General features: G+C 39.3%; 1 long non-coding RNA gene across 1 annotated transcript in view; it reads right to left on the reverse strand.

Annotated features, from left to right (window-relative positions):
- Positions 1–6,759: 6,759 nt before the first annotated feature.
- The window catches only part of LOC148898878 (uncharacterized), a 20,925-nt gene continuing 10,274 nt past the window's right edge, over positions 6,760–17,410 (reverse strand). Inside the window, exon 4 of the long non-coding RNA XR_016114653.1 lies at positions 6,760–8,155. This is a non-coding gene — a long non-coding RNA (uncharacterized LOC148898878). The remainder of the gene's footprint in view (positions 8,156–17,410) is intronic.

Below are 17,410 nucleotides of genomic sequence, written 5' to 3' on the forward strand. Positions count from 1 at the left end.
TGAAGTACCAATGGATCACTGTACATCCATTATGAATTACTATGTCCATTTTTAATAGTTTATTGTGGTTTGGCTCTAGTGTGATCTGAGATAGGCTTAAAGGCATTTATTTTATTTGTACTTCTTAATTTTTAAAACTATCATACATTAATTTAGTTGGTAAAAAATGGTTTAAAAACAACTTCATCTAAATGTCCCCTCCTGCCCACCCAAGGCAAACCCAGCTCGGCGGGATGTACTCTTTCAGGAGTCACATCCGCTTTTCAACATATTCATGTGAGACATGCTGTTATCATGATGGTAACGCAGCAGGAGGCCATCAGGTTGCGGGAAATGTGAGAACAGGTCGTTGGAATTAAGGGAAAATAGGCATAGTGTGACGGCTGTAAAGATATGCCTATAAAAAGTGCTGGAAGATTATATTGAGAGCATCTGTGTGAACTAATAGAGTACACGTGAGATTAGAATTATCCACCATTTGTCCAGATGCTAACTATGGATGGGTTTAAAAAAACAAAAAAAATATTTAAATCGAATCGATTCTCATATTTCAAAGCTCAATATCGATTCATTCATAAAAAGGTTGGACATATAAAGTAAATACAACACTGCTAAATTGCGAAATTCTGAAGTGGAAAGCATACATGTTTGCAATCGATTAAAGAAGTCCTCCCGTATCAATTCGAGCTGTCAGGCCTCCAATGTAGCGTCCCAGAAAATGCACAAGTTGGCGCTCAAGCTCCGTTGAAAATGGGCTGATTTGTCTGCTGGGAATTTGTGTCAACTAGTATCAAATAGTAGTCTTGGTGCAACACACAAGGATTCACCATTGCGTTATTTATGTGTTTTCCTTCTAATTTCGCCATCAACATGGATCAACACAAAGTTTTCAGACCAAATAAAGTACCCAAAATGCATTGTATGTCGCTTTCTCGATCAGGGGCGTTCCAGACGTGACATCACGTCAGGCATCGTCATCAACTCAAAACAAGACTTCCTGAATATGTAGCTTAAAACGTAAAATATAGCTATATGCGGTGCAATCTTTGTAAAATACGCTCAGTAGAAGTCATTTGAAGCCATTTTACAAATTATGGACACAACTTGTCCGGAGACGTCAGTTGTCCTTTAAGCATTTGCATGAGACAGTGCTGCAACAGGGTGATATCCTTTTCACCATTTTTTTTTAATCTTGAGCGTATTTTCAGAGGAAAATGTCAGAGGACTTTTTTAAAGACACCTGGCAACTATTTTAAATTGTGAAATACATAAGATAAGGTGTAAGATAAGTATAGTGTAGAGCCCCGATGCATATGTAGAACTGTCGCGGCTTGGAAATGAAGCGGATTTACGTGGGACAGGTGATGTGAGACAATGTCTTTCGCCAATGGATGCTACAGCTTCGTGTTTGCTTTCAACATTTAGCTTGTAGCAAACGTACACATTTCACCATGACATCCCTGATCCCCTGGTGAAAAGGACGCTTCGATCCTCTCCTGTTTCATCTAGAACTGCTTCATACAACAAAGAGTGTGCAGAAAGTGCTGAAGATTGAATGACTGTGTTTTTGTGTTGTCATATTATTATTATTTTTTTTTTTTTGTTCTTTTGACTTCAAGATGGCATCGCGAGAGTGGCTTGCCTTTCCAGCAGCCGCTGTATTTTTTTCTACTTCTTCATTTCCTTTCCTCTTCGTTCTATAACTTTGCTGCTGTGAAATGTAAATTTCTCCACTGCGAGACTAATAAAGGATAATCCAATCCGAGTATACATTTTTTGCGCACAATTTTTCGTGTTGAACATTTGAAGGTAGGGGTCTGTTCAATTTATTCTTATAAATTGAATCATCAACTGAAAGCCTGAATGTTTAAACATTTTGTCAAAAAGGCAAAGCACTCTTTGTCACTTCCTGGATCTGTCACCATTCATATTTATCTAGTCCTCCTCTAGACCGATCCACATGGATTTCTTAATGAGGTAGTATACTTAGTAGCGCTTTGGGCGCACATCCCGGAATGACTTCATTAGTCCACCACCTTGGCCGACCCCGGGCAGGTCATTTTTAGTGCCCTTGAGGCAGGCGGCTGGAGTGTGGCCATGGGAAAAAAGTGGAACGATGTTGATTAACACGCACGCCTAGTTACGATTTGCAGGTGGATTACAGTTGATAGTGGAGGCGGGCCAACATTTTAATAATGCTTATTTCAAACATTTTGGGCCATTGCAACTGCACCAGAATAAAAGTTTTCCCACAGAAGACAGCTTCACGGGACCACCTGGGATGGGTCTACGAGTAGAACCACATTGTTATGGTCAACCAATGAGGATTTGTGTGACAATATTTGATATCCAATGTTGGCCATGATATGCCTAGTGTGTATTTTATTTGAAAAAATGTACAATTATTTAATAATGGTATTTATTATTATATTAGATTATATATTCCTTTCCTAACTTTGCTGCTGTGAAATGTACATTTGTCCACTGCGAGACGAATAAATGAATCCAATCCGATTTAAAAGCTTTTTTTTGAACTGTAAAATATATTTTAAAAAGAAAAATATAAAAATGTACAAATTATAAATTGCAATATATTTTAAACATTATTTAAACACCTTTTTTATGCCAATTCCCGCATCGAACAACCAACCAACCAACCAACCAACCAACCGAACAAATAAATAAATAAATAAATAAATAAATAAATAAATAAAGCTCACTGGTTCCTCGTATTGCTCATTTCAACTCGAGCAATTTGGCTCCAAAATGTAAAACAATTTTAGTTTTATACGATGAATGAATAAATAAATAAATAGTTAAAAAAAAGAATAATTAATTACTTAAATAAATAAACAAATGAACAACCAAATTAATACAATAAATTATAAATACTATAAAAAATAAATACAATATAAATGTTACAAATAACATTGAAATGCATCCCCTTCCATACAAGTGTGCAGATTTGCAAACCATTATGTTGAGATTATTATTCCCTGTACATTCTAATTGATCAATTCTCAATTCGCAAAAGGTGATTCATTGAATAATTAATAATTTCCAATTATTCTGCTCACTTGACAAGACCAATTCCATACAATGCACTGTGAACGATGTGTTTCAATGGCTGTTTTGCAAGGTAAACTGGACCAAAAATACAAAGAAACAGCAGCAACTCAACATTGTGACCCTTGCTCCAGTCATCACGACACATAGTGGCGACATCACAATGGAATCCAAACGGTGCGCCGTTTATCGATGCAATGACAGATTTTGTCAAGCAAATCCAGTTGTGCATTTCCTTCCTCGCGAAATATTGCTTTGTTTGAGTGTCGGCCGTAGCAACGGAGGTAAAACTCCAGATAAGATGCAATCGCTTATAATGTGGAAAATACATGTTGTAACATGGAAAACATGGAAAACTGTTGCATATATATATATATATATATATATATATATATATATATATATATATATATATATATATATATATATATATATATATATATATATATATATATATATATATATATATATATATATAGTATATAAAATGGCCACAAACTGTGTACTTGGACGAGCTAGCTACACGCATCAATGCATGCCCATTTGAAGCCCTCTGCCGGTACCATTTACAATAATTCTTCCATGTCATCTGTAGCCACCCCTCCCTCCTTAAAGCTCACCTCATGGCCGCCTTGTGAAGCAGCGAGCGAGAGTGCAAATGAAGTGCCTGCGGGGATGTTTATGTTCCAACTCAAGGTTGTCTTCAATCATACGCGGAGCTGTTTGACAGCTTGCAGCGGCGGCGGCTGACTTGTGTTTACCTTTCCTAATTTCTGGCTTTGTGCTCACAATCAGTGGAGGAATCCAACATGGCAACGCTTTGCAAGACGAGGGTTGAGGAATGTTTTCTGGAGGTAAATTCAAAGTAGGTAAATATTTATCTTTTGTATGCTTGCATTGTATCTCCCTCCCAAAAGGGTTTCGTGAAAACAGAGAAATCCTTCGAAAGGTACTGTAACATCATGCATTCCATCTTTGAATTGGTCCACTTTAATTTAAAGGACAACCGACGCCTCCGGACAAGTTGTGTCCATAATTTGTAAAATCACTTCAAATGACTTCTACTGAGGGTATTTTACAAAGATTCCACCACATATAGCTATATTTTACGTTTTAATAGTCAGGAAGTCTTGTTTTTGAGTTGGTGACGATTCCTGACGTGACGTCACGTCTGGAACGCCCCTGACCGAGAAAGGACACACAATGCATTTTGCAGTACTTTGTTTGGTCTGAAAACTTCGTGTTGATTTGTGTTGATGGCGAAATTAGAAGGAAAACACATCAGTAACGCGATGGTGAATCGTTGTTTGTTGCACCAAGACAACTATTTGATATTCGCTGACACAAATTCCCAGCAGACAAATCAGCCCATTTCCAACAGAGCTTGGGCGTCATCTTCTGCATGTTCTGGGTGCTACACATCAGTCCCGATGCCTCAAAATGACCCGGAAAGACTTCTTTAATCGATTGCAAACGTATGCTTTCCTCTTCCGAGCTATTTGAATCATATTCACAACTGGATGAGTAAAAAGAAAGCATCTTCTCCGAATCTGAAGCCATTGTTTTGATTCTCGAGCAAGGCAAGACGTCTTGGCGTGACATCACGAACAAGGGAGCAGGACCTTCTGAAACTGGCCACTTCCGGGTTCAATTTGAAGTAGTTTTTGGACACTATAAGTCAGTTTTATTGGTGTTTTGCATTTGACTAAAAATATCATCCTGCGTGTTTTGGGTATTTTAGATGCTATAAAACGTTTTTCTGATGTCAGTTAGCAAACAAAAAAGTGGTGTCGGTTGCTTTTAAGATGACTTCTTGTTCAAGAGTTTGACAACAGTAAGTGGCAGTTTTTGTTGCTAGAAAAAAACGAGGAACGTGGGACAATTGTAGTTTTTTTTTCAGTTTTTGATCAATGCATTTTCGACATGTGATATTTATTAAAAATAAAACAAAAACTGAATGTTATTTTTCATGAATGAAGGTTTCTATGCATAAGCAGATGGTTCAGTGTGGTTGGGTTCAGTACCACTGATTTGGAGTGTTCCATTAACCTGCCATGCATGTTGTTTGAACATGGGGCGAAACTAAACTACCTGGAGAAAACCCACACGGTGACGGGGCGAACACTCAAACTCCAAACAGGGAGGTAGGTGCTGCACTGTGAGGTAGAAGTGCTAACCAGTCAAGCACCATGGCGCCGTAACTAAGGTTCATCACAGAAAACACAAGTGACGTTCCATCAAGGCCTGCAAATCCTTCTCTGCTTGCCTAAAATATCTGAATCACAGACTGATGTTAATTATATTTTGTCCATTAATACTTATGAATTAATTCCAAATTATCTTTCAGCTTCCTTTCATTACTTTTTCCCTGTTGCACTGCTTTCAGGCGTGTGTTTTAATATTCAAGCATTTAACCAATCACATTTCAGCCATCATTTGTTACCAGGGTCAGAAATCTAATTGGACGCCTTCACTATCAGTTCTGCAGGCCCTGTCGCATTAAATGTGTTAATCAAACTGTTGCTTTAACCAATCAGATTTTGAGTTGGCAACCCTTCTTGAAGGCGCTGGTCAACGTCAGAGTTCTCGCAAACTATGATTGGCTGGTCACTAGTTAGTGACGAGAGCATACTGGGCACTCCTAGCATCCCGTAGCAGCAGCGAGCTGCATAAGCAAATATATTGTGTGGACTTAATAGCAGTTTTGTCAACCCACAATGGCTGAAGGAAGGGAGAAGAAATGGATTTGGTTAGAGATTTACTGTTAAAGCCATTTTCAAGACAGACGTTTCAAGAAAAAAAAAACAACATCATTAAGAAAGATCTGGCTAGCAAAAATAGCAAATAACATTTTAATTTTATGAGGTTATTATTGATGCTTTGACATTAATCGCCAATCATCTTATCTGTGGTGTAGAAGAGAGAAAAGAGGGACATCATTAAGAAAGGTCGGTCAGTTATTTCCTGGCTAATGGTACCCTCTAGTGGACTTGTAGTCAATCACACCACACTTTTTTCAGTTTGGGTTGATTCAGACGTAGCACGAAAGAAGGCCTAGCGATGAAATCAATGGCCCGCCACTGGAAAATACATACAGTAAAGTCTCGTTATATCGATATTCAAGGGAGTCCGAAAAAATATCGATATAACCGGGACTATCGATATATCCGACCCTGTTTGCATGTAATTTTCTCCGTGCGTGCATAGAAATAGTATCGATATAACCGGGACTATCGATATATCCGATATCGATATAACGAGACTTTACTGTAATTCAATTGGAAAATACACACCATAAAAAAAAGGAAATACAGTGATACCTTGGCTTACGGACGTAATTGGTTCACAGACAGCGTGTGTAAGGTGAAAATTGTGTATCCCATTAATTTCCCATAGGAAACCATTAAAATGAGAATAATCTGTTCCCAGGTCCCCATAAAACATAATTTTCTACTTTCAAATTTTCTAAGCCCTAAAACTACACAAAATACAGTAAAGTCTCGTTATATCGATATTCAAGGGAGTCCGAAAAAATATCGATATAACCAGGACTATCGATATATCCGACCCTGTTTGCATGTAATTTTCTCCGTGCGTGCATAGAAATAGTATCAATATAACCGGGACTATCGATATATCCGATATCGATATAACGAGACTTTACTGTATATCTTATTTTATGTATAATAAATGTGCTCTGGTATTATAATTAAAGAAATAAACTGTACTGTCAAATAAAGTTGTTTTATTTACCTTTGTGATAGTCATTGATGGCTTGATGGAATGGAGTGTCCGGTTTCATCAGCATTAAACACTTGATGAGGAATGTAACCTTCTTCTTTCACGATCTTGAGGATGGAGATCCCTTGTATGTGCTTTCTCTGTGATAATTGTATCTAGGTCCTCATCAATTGTGTTCTGTTTAGCTGGGTTGATAGCTTTTTGCTCAAATGTACAGATGGGTTGTGCGGGTTGTTTGTGGAGCCTGATTGATGGGATATTTTAACCTTACAGTCTACACTCTGCCTTTGAACTATCAAAGTTGAAACTCTCTCACTGTCGTCTGTCTGTCTCTTTAATGTTTAAACCACCTCCCCTCACTGCTGCGTTCTTGACCAATCACGTGGCTTTAACCGAAGACTGGGGGCGGGGAATGGAGGACAAAAACAGTCGGCTGCCCTATTCTTGTTAAGAGAACGGGCTCGTTCGCGAACAACACATTACTCATTGTGGCAGCTCCGTGTGTATCCCGAAAAATAGTTCGTATGCCAAGGAGAAATTTTCATAAATTTAACATTCGTAAACCGAAAAAGTCGTAAGCCAAGGGGTTCGTAAACCGAGGTATCACTGTCGTCAGATGTGCTCGCCAATCAGCCACCGAGTTACATAAAAAAAACAGTAGCAACAAAACAAGCAAAGCATTTTTAATGCTGTCTGAAATTAGGTCAAGTGTGGAATACATTTCACTCTGGTACGACGTCTCTCTGCATAGGTTCTGTTTCTAGAGACTATCGAAGGTTATTCAGAGCCTCTGGTGAATTCAAATGGCAGCGCAACCTTCCACACGGGCCAATATTTACCTTAACGTTTTGGGGGTAGACAATGTTGGAAGCGGCTGATATTTAGACAAGGCGGCAGCTTGTTCTCACACAAACTGAAAAGCCCAGGGAAGCTATAATTTTTGGAAGGCGGCATGGCCCTCCAACATTAACAGGAAACGTGCGCCGCTTTGGATGTATACACATACACACACACACACACACACACACACACACACACACATGTCGACCTCCACAAATAAGCAAGTCTAATTTCATATCAGCGTTGCAGCTCCATATGGAGAAAAAGAAAGAAAGGGCAGCCCAAAATAGAAGGAAGGGACAGACAAATATACATAATCTTGATTGCACATCACATTCAAGGCTTTGTTGTCTCCGTGGGAGGCCCACATGGAAAAAGTGACACATTTAAAATTGGGTAAGAAGCCCATAAGCAGTCCAGACCTGTTTACACACACCAGGGTCTCCTAAAAAACAGTGGGTAGCTTATTTTTCTCTGCTGAATGTCCAGGCTGTAAACTGCCAACGTCCTGCGTGAGAAAAGAAACATGGTGACTATTTGGGCTACTACATCATTAATGGATACAAATAAATAATCATGATAAATGATTTTCATTAGGAAACCTTTGATGTAACAAACAAGGCAAACATATGGTCTGGTTAATCTGGATAAACGTGCAGGTGTGGGGCAGGAAGAAAAAAAAACATGCAAACGCTGTGTCGCCAAAGACTGGACAGAACATCACTTCACAAAAACACGTACAACGGTAAGTAAGATAGCATGCAAAGAAAAAGCTTGTATTAGTTCAGTATGGGAATTACCGTATTTTCCGGTGTATAAGGCGCACCGGAGTATAAGACACACCCTCAATGAAAGGTGTATTTTCAAAGTTTTTCTATATATAAGCTGCATTTGATCTTCATTCCCTGTGATTGACTGGATAGCTTCATCCATCATTTTGGGATAGCATTTGACTCAGCATGATTCAGACTTGATCTGAGTTTTACTCCTATGTGCTTTCTACTATCTTTGTAACTGCTTTATTTCCTCTATATGACAGTTGTCCATGTTAAGCACTTTGTTACAGCTTCAGCTGGTGTTAAAGCACTATATAAATCAATCTGTATTGTATTCTATTGTAACCTAAAGCAGGTTAGCAGCCTCACAGTGTGCATGAGACCGTACTGTACAGCACTAATTGTTGTATTTTTCAAGGAAAGGGAGAGTGCTGTTTTTACAAGTAGCCTGCAGAGCTTTCCCACATCTCACATATACTCTCCTGCAGGTGTGTGTATGCGCGCATGTGCGTGTGTGTGTGTGTGTGTGTGTGTGTGTGTGTGTGTGTGTGTGTGTGTGTGTGTGTGTGTGTGTGTGTATGTACAGTATATATACCTACCTATCCCAGTTTGTCCGTGTGAATTAAAGCTTTTGCCGTACAAGGAATTAAAGGGGGCGTACCTCGGAACATGTTAATGATTCTGTCCTTACAACCGTCTTTTTCACAACTGAGTGATTTAAAGGAGATGCAAAACAGTGGTCTGAAGCAAAAATACAATTTCCCCCCGCAATGAATTGAAAAAAAATCTTGTCATTCCTGATGGATGAACTGAATATTTTGAAAACATCTGTGCTCCACACTTTGATATTGACAATTAGCGTGAAAATTGTTGTTTTTTTTGCCATAACATGGACCGTGTATTGTGTGCATGGGAAAAAAAAATGTGTAAACATTCCAAGTGCAATACAGCGAAGGCTAAACATCCCGTCTGCATTGTTTTCCCTTGTTGTGACACATTAACAAACAAGAGGAGGGAAACAAAGGGCCCCTCGTGTCAAGCGCAGCCAGATGTGCCTCTTGAGATACTGATTGTGTTTGTCTTGTTTACAAATGCAGTGTTGAGAAAATTCCACATTTTCCACCATCACCCTTATTTTTCCAGTTTTTTTTAGTCCCCTCCCCATATGTGTACACAAACTTTCAAAATATCATTAAATATCTGTGCCATGCACTTTATCTGAAGTAGTTCAAAAGTAATATTTGTCTCACTGAGAAACTGGTCCTGTGGCTGTGACGTGACCTTGAGAGTTTTGAAAGGTGCTTAGAAATCAAATGTATTATTATTCGCTGCTGACCCACAGAAAAACTGGTCCTGTGGCTGTGGGGTGACCTTGAGAGTTTTGAGGGGTGCTTGGAAATCAAATGTATTATTATTCGCTTACAGATTGAGTGAATGCTGGCGCATGTTGCTGCCGCTGCTCACACGCAGAGAAACTGATCATGTGGCTGTAAAGTGACCTTGAGAGTTTTGAAAGGTACTTAGAAATCAAATGTATTATTATTCACTCGTTATCTATTCGCTAGCTGTCTAGCTAGCTATCTAGATAGGTCGCTATTAAATAGCTAGCAGCTAGCTATCTTCCGGATTGAGTAAATTCTGGCGCATGCTTGCTGCCGCTGCTCACCCACAGAAAAACTCTCAAGTGACCTTGAGAGTTTTGAAAGGCGCTGAGAAATCAAATGTAGTATTATTATTATTATCATAATATGACAATAACATAAAAGCTTTCAGTTCATGCGTGCAACAATGTTGCCAAATGTGTTTTGCTAATCAATGTTGGCTGTCACAAGTTTGGTTCTTACCAACTAATATGTGCATGGAAAAATGCTCTCATCTAATACCAGCATACTGGTCCTGTGAGGACGAAATTGAAATGTGAATGTTTAGAAAAACAGTCCCATGGCTTGTATAGTTTATCTTACGATGGCAACATATGAAGAAAAGTCTGTTTGTATATTGCAAAATTGATGATTTATTCATTTTGGAAATGTTTCTACTCCGGGATGTGCTTCCAAGTGCCAAGCTCACCTTGCTTTACCTTTACAACAACGACAACGTATGAATGGAAAAGACTTTATAATAAATTGGTCAAAGTTGAAATAAATCACCGGTCGGAGTACACTCGCCTGACTTGTATATGGGCAGCGTGGACTCGGTTCCCATTCAGTGATGGTGGGAATGTGGGTATGAATGGTTGTTTGTCTCTATATAAAACTGGCGACCAGTTCGGGTTCAAATCATTGTATACTCAAAGTCCGCTGGCATTGGCTCCAGAAATCCTTACAACCCTGTTCAGGATGTGTGATGTTCAAAATGGGTGGATGAAAGTTAAAATACGAACCATCAGCTCACAAACATGCATTTAAAGGACAACCGACACCATTTTCTTGTTTCCCAACTGACATCAGAAAAACGTTTTATAGCATCTAAAATACCCAAAACACGCAGGCTGATATTTTTAGTCAAGTACAAAACACCAATAAAAATGTTTTGGGTTATTGGATACTTAAAGAGTCCCAAAACTACCTCAGGATGGCGAGTTTCAAAAGATCCGTCCCCCTTGTTCGTGACGTCACGCCAGGACATCGTGCCTTGCTCTAGAATCAAAACAATGGCTTCAGATTCGTAGAAGATACTTTCTTGTTACTCATCCAGTTATGAATATGATTCAAATAGTTCTGAAGAGGAAAGCATAAATGTTTGCAGTCGATTAAAGAAGTCCTTCCACGTCAATTCGAGCCGTCAGGACTGCAATGTAGCGTGCCAGAAAATGCACAAGATGGCGCCCAAGCTCCGTTGGAAATGGGCTGATTTGTCTGCTGGCAATTTGTGTCAACTACAGGTAGTATCAAATAGTTGTGTTGGTGCAACACACAACAATTCACCATTGCGTGATTTATGTGTTTTCCTTCTAATTTCACTTCCTGAATATTCAGCGTGAGTCTTAAAAGGTAAAATATAGCTATATGCGGTGGAATCTTTGTAAAATACGCTCAGTAGAAGTCATTTGAAGTTACAAATTATGGACACAACTTGTCCGGGGGCGTCGGTTGTCCTTTAAGGAACATGAAAGAGCTTGCTTGCATAGAGAGCACGCAACCTCACAGAGATTCATACCCAGAACCTCAGAACTGTAGGGCTGAAGTGTTAACCACTAGTTCACCCACTCCTGTGTAGTCCATTACTTAACCGCAATGGTTGTATTTTTGTGAATTTATACTTTATTGAAACAAAATGCAATTTTTTTGTTGCCCAGCTGGCTGTCCTCCAACATCATCATCTTCAGGCCTCCCACCACGGGCCCCAGTTTCAGGTCAAACAATGTGACCCCTTTACGTCCCTCGCAGTCCCCCGGGCAGGAAATGACCTCACGCGCGCGGAATGAACCCCACGCCAACTCACAACAACCCTTTTCACCCGGGTCGGAGGTCAAGGGAGTCAGGAGGGAGTCACAATGTGTGCGTTTGCATTGTAGTATTCAAGTCTCTGATCAATTGTCAACTGTGGACAGTTGTGAGTGGCCCGTGTAGTATTTCCGTGAGGAATTCTGTGGTATGTCAGGCATGTATGTTTGCTTTTGAAGTGTGTATACGGAAGTGTATGTACGTGTGTGTACGTGCACATGTTGACCAAGTGCAGGTGACGATGTGTTTTTGTGTTTGGGATTTTGGGGATAGGAAAACGTATGTTTCCTCTCAAAAGTCAGGCATGGCCGCTCCATGATGAGGTGAGGTGGCTTCACTTACGGGAAGTCATTTTTAGGAGGAGGTTATGACGTTTTTGTTGTCTCGGCCCTCATCGTGTGCGTTTGGACCTGTGAGTAACTCCATAATGCAATTTATGCAGCAATACGCAGCGCATTAGCATTTAAAGGACAACCGACATCACTTTTTTGTTTTTTTTAACTGACACCAGAAAAATGTTTTATAGCATCTAAAATAGCCAAAACACGCAGTATGATATTTTTAGTCAAATGGAAAACACCAATAAAAATGACTTAAAATGTCCAAAATCTGCAAAAAATTGAGCTGCGAATTGGGCATTTTCAGAAAGTCCCACCCCTATTTCGTGATGTCACGGCAAGACGTCTTGCATTGCTAGTGAATCAAAACAATGGCTTCAGATTCAGAGAATATGCTTTCTTGTTACACATCCAGTGATGAATATGATTCAAATAGTTCTGAAGAGGAAAGCATACATGTTTGCAATCGATTAAAGAATTTATTCGTGCCATTTTGAGGTAACATTGGGGGAAAATCTCTCACCCAAAAAAAGAGGCACAAAATGGCTACCTCCTGTGGCCACCTCCGTTTCCACAGGCTGATAAATTCCTTATATGGCGCTTGGACGCCCTCTTCTGGCCTTCTGGCGGCTTTTGGGTGCAACACGAGGTCCCCAGACAACACAAGTACAGCAAAATACATTGACGTGATGGATATAATACATTTCATTTCTAACCTTTCAAAACTCTCAAGGTCACTTTACAGTCACAGAATAAGTTTTTCTGTGGGTAGTAGTAGTAGTAGTAGTAGTAGTAGTAGTAGTAGTAGTAGTGGTGGTGGTAGTGGTAGTGGTAGTGGTAGTAGTAATTGTAGCAGTAGCAGTAGTAGTCCCGTGAAGGGAAAAGCTGAAAGGAAAAAAAGAGTAGTAGTAGTAGTTGTTGTTGTTGTTGTCATAGTTGTAGTAGTAGTAGTAGTAGTAGTAGTAGTAGTAGTAGTAGTAGTAGTAGTAGTAGTAGTAGTAATGGTGGTTGTGGTGGTAGTAGTAGTAGTAGTAGTAGTAGTAATAATGATAATACATTTCATTTATAAGCGCCATTCAAAACTCTCAATGACACTTTATTTTTTCTGCGGGTGAGCAGCACCAGTGTTCACTCAACCATGAAGAAACAATTAGTAGTAGTAGTTGTAGTAGAAGTAGTAGTAGTGGTATTCGTAGTAGTAGTAGTAGTAGTAGTAGTAGATGTAGTGGTGGTAGTGGTGGTCGTAGTAGTAGTAATGGTGGTAGTAGTCGTTGTAGTAGTGGGGGTGGTAGCAGTCGTAGGAGTAGCAGTAGTAGAAGTGGGAGTAGTAGTCGTAGTAGTAGTGGTGGTAGTAGTAGTGGGAGAAGTAGGAGTAGTAGTAGTGGTAGTATTAGTAGTAGTAGTTGTAGTAGTAATAGTCGTAGTAATATTAGAAGTAGGAGTAGTAGAGTATGAGTAGTAGTAGCAGACGCAGTAATAGTAGTGGTGGTAGTATTAGTAGTAGTAATAGTGGTAGTTGAAGTGGTAGCAGTAGCGGAAGTTGTAGTAGTAGTACTAGTAGTAGTCGTAGTAGTAGAAGCATCATCGCTTTTGTTATTATGAAATAGTTAAATCGTGTTTTATCACTATGGGGTCAGACACAATGCATTAATCAAATGTACAAGTTACTTCCCTCTATGAAAATCTCCCAAAAGCTCTGTTTGTATTTTGAAGAGAAGCACAATTAATAAGAGAATGTACGTCCTGGCTCCAGTGAGTCACATCACTTGGCTAGCTCACGCTCTCACGCTCTTTGTTTACGTCGTTTATGTTTGTCAAGCCATTGTTATTTTAATCGAGTTGCCCTTGAAAGAAGCCAATGTCGCCTTGACACTGCTGCCCAGTTCGAGTATCAAATCAGCGCCTTAAATAGACTGATAATGTCTTTGATGGACAATATTTTTTCCATAGCCCCAATAATATTTCCATTTCCAAAAAAAGAAGATACTTGCATAATGGAAATCATTCATAGAATCAAAATAAAAGTTCATTAGTTACGTTTGCAGTTTTCGACGTCTAAAACGGCATTGCAAAAAGACTACTTTCTGATTCCTGGAAGATGACAACTGGAAAATAATACATCAGGGGAGATGGATGCTTTGACTGATGACATTATAATTTCAAGGGTAAAAAAAATAAAATAATTCATGTACCATGTGTAGTGCTTGTTGACGTACCGTGTTTTCCAGTGTATACGGCGCACCCAAAAGCCTTGATTTTCTTTAAAAGATGACCTTGCGCCTTATATGCAGGTAATATATGTGAAATAATATTGAGCCACAACAGGTCTCGCTACTACTGGCAAAAGCCAGCGACTCCATTTCCCCTCGTAAAAGAAATCGCGCCTAACCCTAGCCTCTGCTGTAGCACTTTGCAATGTGGTGTGCCTTATATTTGGAAAACTTTGATATACAGTGATACCTTGGCTTACGAACTTAATTGGTTCCCAGAAAGTGTGTGTAAGGCGAAAGGTGTGTATTACAAACATTAATTTCCCATAGGAAACCATTAAAATGAGAATAATCAGTTCCCAGGTCCCCATAAAACATACTTTTAACTAAATATGCATTAAAACTACACACAATACATCTTCTTTTATGTATAATAAATGTGTTATGGTATTGTTATTAAAGAAATAAACTGTACTATATAATAAGGTCATTTTATTTACCTTTGTGATGGTCGTTGATAGCCTGATGGAATGGATAGCTTTTTGCATAGTGTCTCAAGGAGTTTTGGGTACCACATCTTAGGAGTTGTGATATTGCAACAGCTACTCATGCATGCACAATCGAAACTTCATTAATAGCTGGTTCCCTTGCTTGTATGTTCTCTTCAAATTATACAATATGGCTTGTGCGGGTTATTTGTGGAGCCTGATTGATGGGATATTTTAACCTTGCAGTCTACACTCTGCCTTTGAACTATCAATAAAGTTGAAACGAGTCCAAATTTAACTGTGTTTTCTATCCATGTTCTCACCTTTTCACTTTTGTTTTTTTTTTCACTTTTTTTTTGTTTCAAGCTCTGTCGTCTCCCTTTCGTGTGTGTGTGTGTGTTTCTATTTCTGTAACCCCCTCACCCACTCACTGCTGCGTGTGTCTTGCTGCGTGTGTCCCCTCCCTCCTCTACTACGGATCTTGACCAATCACGTGCGGCTTTAACCGAAGACTGGAGTCGGGGAATGGAGGGAGAAAAAAAAGCCGGCTGCCATTTCAGAAGCTCCAAGAACTGGCTCGTTCGCGAACAACACATCACTCATTGTGGCGGTCCGTGTGTTTATATAATACAGTAAATAGTTTGTATGCCAAGATCATATTCTCGCAAATTTAATGTTCGTAAGGCGAAAAGTTCGTTAGCTAAAGCGTTCGTAAGCCGAGGTATCACTGACATGTATTTATAGATTATATTTGGAATTTTTTTTTCATTCATTGAAGGCGCACCTTATACTCTGGTGCGCCTTATAATGTGGTGCGCCTTATATTCCGGTGCGGCTTATACACTGGTGTGCCTTATATATGGAAAATGTTTGAAAATACACCAATCCTTTGAGGTGCGCCTTATACTTCGGTGCGCCTTATACACCGGAAAACACGGCATTTGAATATGTATACACTATTGGTTAATTTGCTTAGTTTAACCAGGTAACAGAATGGAGAAAACTTTCTCATTTACAGTGACATATGTTGTTATACTTTTCCCTTGATTAAAATGTTTGTGTATTTCTTTGTGGTGTCCGTCTATATTTAGTCATATGAATGCATGGCACATTCGATATTCAGGACACTTTTGAAAAAGGCAGACTACGATTACAATTTTTTCTGTACCCACGCATGTCCATGCATACTGAATGTATTTGTGTATGTGTAGCCGTCCTTAGGTGTAGCGTTTTAGCTGTTTCTTTTGCGACTATAAGCATCTTTAACCCGAGTGACTAATGAAGTTGATTATTTCTAGCTGTCAGACAGACATCCTGCATGGGCTAAAAAGTCCATATGTGGATGACCTCAACTCCATGCCGTAATGTGAAGGGGGGGTATTACTCCCATAAACACTCTGTGCATACATGAGGGTTTTGGTGACAGATGGCGTCATGTAGGACTGGCAAAAGTAAGACTCTGTACTTAAGTAGAAGTTACTTGTAATACTAAAAAAAGTGCGTATGCAGAGAAGACACATTTTTTAAATAGTTTACTTAATTAATAAAGTTCTGATTTTTGTTTGAGATTTTATTCCTGCTGACTTTATTTAATACAATTTGTCAAATACACCCTGCTCCTCCCTCGTGCCTGCATTTTTGGGGTTCACAACCTTGCAAATCGTGACAAATTCACACTGATTAAAGAACAAATTATTTGCACCTGATTACTTCCCACCATTTTCATCAAGCTAACAGATGCTAATTTAGAGAATCATTTATATAAACAAAAGAGCATAGGCATATTTTATGTGCAAGTGTCCTGGCATGAGTCCCTCCCCGTCAAAGGTAGTCAAAAGCTCACCCGCCAGAACTGATGAGTGACGGAATCCAATTGCAGTCTTTATGCTGCCTCTCTTTGTGCTCATTTGGAGTGTATTCCGCTTCACTGATGCCACAAAAAAAGACGATGTGAAATCGTTTCAAGCTCTGAGGCCTCTTGCCGATTGTTGATTTTAATTGAGCGCAATTACGTTGGCGTGACACATTTGATGTGGGCCCCAATGCCACGACACACGTGCCAATGCCATCCAATGGCCGCTTTGTCATGTTATGATCATGTGCTGAGAGAAAGACTTCAAGTGATATATGAACGAGCGCAGTGAAACATGAGTGGATGACGGAATAGGGTTCTCTTACACAGCAGGAAATACATGTGACATCACCACAGGCAGGACTAATGAGGAAAAATGTGACGGTAACCATAGAACAGGAAATGGAATATAGCGTAATGGTCTGGTATAGTAATAAATCTATGATTTTTTGCTTTGTTTGACATTTTAACCTCCAGAAAATCAGCCTAGATCAGGGGTGTCAAAGTCATTTTTTGCCGCGGGCCACATTGTAGTTATGGTTTCCTCTCGAGGGCCGTTATGAATTTGGTGAACCCATTAGAATGTTTAAATCCCTTCAAATATTACATATAGAGCACACAGCAAATTAATGAATAACTCGTTTTCAAATCTG

Source organism: Hippocampus bargibanti, linkage group LG04 (genome assembly GCF_051943395.1).
Source record: "Hippocampus bargibanti isolate YZ-2025 linkage group LG04, ASM5194339v1, whole genome shotgun sequence".
Taxonomy (NCBI): Eukaryota; Metazoa; Chordata; class Actinopteri; order Syngnathiformes; family Syngnathidae; genus Hippocampus; species Hippocampus bargibanti.